This window comes from Narcine bancroftii, chromosome 12, assembly GCF_036971445.1.
Source record: "Narcine bancroftii isolate sNarBan1 chromosome 12, sNarBan1.hap1, whole genome shotgun sequence".
In the NCBI taxonomy this organism is placed as follows: Eukaryota; Metazoa; Chordata; class Chondrichthyes; order Torpediniformes; family Narcinidae; genus Narcine; species Narcine bancroftii.
This window is the reverse complement of record NC_091480.1, coordinates 90,097,266-90,101,820: the sequence shown is the minus strand read 5'-3', so window position 1 is coordinate 90,101,820 and position 4,555 is coordinate 90,097,266.

Sequence of the window (4,555 nt, the reverse complement as noted above, 5' to 3'; positions counted from 1 at the left end):
TTTCTTGACTCAAATCCGCATTAAAAAAAACACCCTGTTATTCTGGACCATCATTGGAGCCTGATTCTATCGTGCTTTCTGCACCGCTATTCGTAATATAATTTCTTTGTCCTAGTATTTCAAACTACGAATCAAAACTACTCATGGTGGTTGGCCTGGAAATGGTTCCTTCCTTAGTTGCTCTATGTGCTCGATCTAACTCCAGACCATCTGGAAAAAGATTCCTTGCCCAACACCTCAGGAATCCATTTCTTAAAAAACTTTACCAGATCATAATCTTCTATATCTTCTGGAAGACCTATTATCTTTATGTTATTTCTTCAACCCTGATTTTCTAATGAATCAATCTTCTTCAGTAATTCCTTCTTCTGAATCCCCCAATCCATGAATGAATCCTCCACTTTTTCCATTTTTTCTCTATTACGCTCCACTTGGTTCTTGCATTCAAAAAAAGCTTCTTCAATTTTTTTAAAGTTATCTTGTAGTGTCCACTGATTTTATACATCTACTAACATCACTTTTAACTACATTAATATCTTGCTTCATACAAGTAATTTCTTCACATATAGTAGTCATTTTAGTTTTCACTTCCATAAATCCTTGAGTCACCTAAGTAGACATCTGTATCGACATATTTTCCATTTGAAGAGCAATTTCCTTTGCCCACTGTAACATGCAGGACAGCATGCACTTTGAAAGTGGGAGAGTCTGGGGAAAATTCACATCTGGGGGTGTTATTGGAAAAGGGGAAGGATGGGTCTGTATTTCAGACCAAGAGCTGCCATCAGGAAGGATTCAAGCCAGAATATTGATCCACCAGATCATAACAACTCAGCCAAAGATCTCCAGAACACATCCCCCTATCTCCCTTGCTCCTGCTTCCTACCCCCTTCCCTGCCTTCTCCTATCAGAGACCATCTTTCTTAGCCCCTCAGGCCCGTCACCTTCTTTCTCCAACCCACCCACCTGTACCCACCTATTACTTCATCCCGGTTAGCCTTTGTTGCTCCCCCTTCTTCTCTACCCCCCACCCCTCACCTTTTTTATTCAGACGTCTGCCTGATTTCCGGCCCTCTGAAGAGGGGCAGCACAGTTGGCGCAGCGGTTAGCAATCGGGATCGGGGTTCAAATCCTGCACTGTCTGTACATTCTCCCCATGTCTGCGTGAGTTTCCTCCCACCGTTCAAAATGTATGGGGGGGGGGGGTTGTAGATTAATTGGATATAAAGTGGGTGGCACAGATTCATGGGCCGAAATGGCCTATTTCTGTGCTGTAAGTCTAAATTTAAATGGGATCCGGCCCAAAACATCAACGGCCGTTTGCCTCCTCTGGATGATGTGTGACCTGTTGCGTTTCTCCTCCACTTTTGTGTATTGCACCAGACCACAGCGTCGGCAGATTTTCTTGTTTACTTTAAAAAGTGGTCTCAAAGAGTGGGCCACGTGAGGGAAATCTATAAGGACAAGTATGGAGGCATCAATGGTAATTGGAGGTCGATCTTTTGAAAACTAAACTCACTTAAAAGGAGGATCAGAAATGAAAGTTGGCATGCAAAGGAGTAAAAGATTTTCTCTCTTTTTAATCAATATGTTCCTCTGCTTTTTTTCCCCCCTTTTGGAGTGCAGCACAGTCTGCAGATGCTGTGATTGTAGTAAAAACATACAGAACTGCTGGAGAAATTCGGCCAGTCATTCCCCCCATCTCTCCCTCTCTCTTCCACCCCCCCACCCAACCACCACCACCCCCCCCCCCCGCACCTTTTCCCTCTGGCTCCTTTCACAGAGCCAAAATCAATTTTCACCTCTCATCTTATCCAATTTACACCTTTTGTTAGTCTGGACTCCTCTCCCTTCCATTTATTCAGTTGCCTTCCTGTTCTTTGCTTATACCTTGAAGAAGGGCCCAGGCCCAAAACGATGATTATACATCTTTAACCTCCTTTGCAATGCTGCGAGACCATCGGAGTTCCTCCAGGATTTCTTTTGGGATGGGGGCAGAGAGGAAAACCTGCTGTTCCACATTCAACCAGAAGGAGGCAGATGTATGAGGTTGTCCAATCCACTCTCTGGTATCATGCTCCATCAAGAGACGGCAATGGGAACTACAATGCATTCAACCCATCTCCAACTGATGGGAAGCAGCAAAGCAAGGAATGAACAAGAATTTTTCTGTGTCAATTGTCAAAAGGAGCTCATACATCCTTGAACAATGCTAAAAATTTTAGTTTTGCACTGCACTTCCATGCTGATGTGTCTGTCCATGGCCTCGTGCACTGCCAAACCATGAAAGAACAGCACCTAATATTCCATCTGGGCACTCTCCAACCAGACGGCATTGACGTTGGTTTCTCCAGTTTCTGCTAGGCCCCTCCCCTGCCTCCCTTTATCTTGCTACCCACCCCTTTCCCTCTCCTCCCATCACCTCTCAGCTGGATTCAAGATTCGATTTATTGTCGCAGCAATAAAACAGTGTCATATTACATGAAATTTCTTTTTGCCGGCTGCAAGGCAGACAGATTCACCACTGGCAGGAATTGCCTAAACACTTCTTACGGTCAGAGAGAGAGAGAGAGTCCTTCCAGAGTCAACAAGCGTCCGTAGATTCACCCACAGTCACCACAGCCCTTGTAGGGTCCAATCCAAACCATCAGCGACCCGAATTCCAAATCTGAACCTCCAACACGGTCAGCGCCCTTGGCACCTTCTCGCATCCTGGTTCTGATACCTGGTACCCCTCCAACCAGGTTGAGGCAGTCTCCAGCAGTCCGCAGCCCGGCCCAAGACTCCCGACAGCGGTCTCCAGCAGCCCACAGCTTCTACGGGTTCCTTGCCTTGAGTCTCCAGCAGCCCCTGCCCCCCACCCCCCCCCCCCCGCATGCTCTGGTCCCTCTGCTGTGGAGCCCCCTCACTGGTCTGTCACCGTCCCCGCAGTTCATCTCCTCCGCTTCTCCCTCTCAGATGGGGAGTGATCTTCCCGTCCTCTGGTGCCCTGCCCCAGTCCTCCATTTACCCAGAGTCTCCAGCCCCTTGTGGCTGCTACTGATTAATAGGTGCAAATAAAGACCCGCTTTGTCTCCCTCAATGGCCTGTTCAGAGCCGAATGCTCCCTCCCACCCATATCCACCTCTTGCCCATAGATCTGTTCTCCTACCCCCCACCTCCCCCCCCCGCCCCTAAACCCTGACATTTTATTCTGGCACCTGTCTGTTTTTGCTCACACCTTGACAAAGGGCTCAGGCCCGAAACATGGGCGGGATGGTTGGCGGAGCCAGTGATCAGGATGGGGTTCGAATCCCGTGCTGTCTGTCAGGAGTTTGTACATTCTCTCTTTGTCTGCATGGGTTTTCCCTGGGGTCTCCGATTTTCTCCCACCATTCAAAATGTATCTGCACTGTAGGTTAATTTGGGGTAAATTGGGCGGCACAGACTCATGGGCTGAAATGGCCTGTTACCTTGCTGTATCTATGTATGTCTATATCTTTGCTACATAAGGAATATGACCTGCCAAGTTTCTCCAGCACTCTCATGTATTGAACCAACTATTGTATCATTGTTTTTATTCCTTCAAGGTTGAACCTTGAGCCTGCATTTAAATGTCCACCCTAATTTCCCTTGAGGAGGTAGTGGTGAGCTCCCTTCTTGACCTGACGTAGTTCTTGGTGTGTAGGTATTCCCAAAACACTGTCACGGATGGGCGTGGTATGGGTTCCAGAGTTGCAACCCAGTGATGTTGAAGGAACAGCTACATATTTTCATATATTTATAAGTAAGGACTGTGTGTGGTTCGAGATACCTTCAGATCTTGGTGTTTGTTAGTTAGGTACTGTTGCTATAAAATTGTTATAAATTGTTCTGGAAACTGTTGGAACCCGTTCTGGTCAAATGCCAATAATCTGAAGTGTTAACTCTTAGTCTCTCCACAGACACTGTCTGACATTTTGGATGTTTCCTTTCTGGGTTTTTTTTTCCAGCGTTCGAGCATTTTCCATTGTTTTGCTTCTTGATTCTTGATGTGACTATTTTCTCCCTTGACATTGTGATAGAAAGGCTGAAGTAGCCAAGATTCACAATCATGGTGGAGATTTATCTAACATAGGAATTTCAGAAAAATGTTAAAATAATATTTTCAATCCCATTAATCTAACAAGTCAATGAGGACAATGGAAAAAAATTGCCACAGCCTTGATGATCACAAACTAAACCACAAGGGGGCAAGGGATTTTTTTTTAATGTTGCGTGAATATTTACACCATTCTCTGTGGTATCCTGAGGAATATTCAGGACGAATGCAACAAACTGGGCTGCAGAAATAAGAAGCTTTCTCGTTTCTCCAGTCGACCAAATGATCCAAAAACAGGAAGGATTGATGAAGAAAATGGAAATCCCACCAGATATTTGGGCCTTACTTCGTCACCCCCAGACCTCCATCTGTGAGCACTGAATTTTGTACACGGAACGTGGACGTCGCTAGCACAGCCAGAATTTACAATGTGCCCCCAAAGTGCCCCCTGTCTAGATCAGTGGTTTGAGATGGCATTAAGGCTCAACTATATTG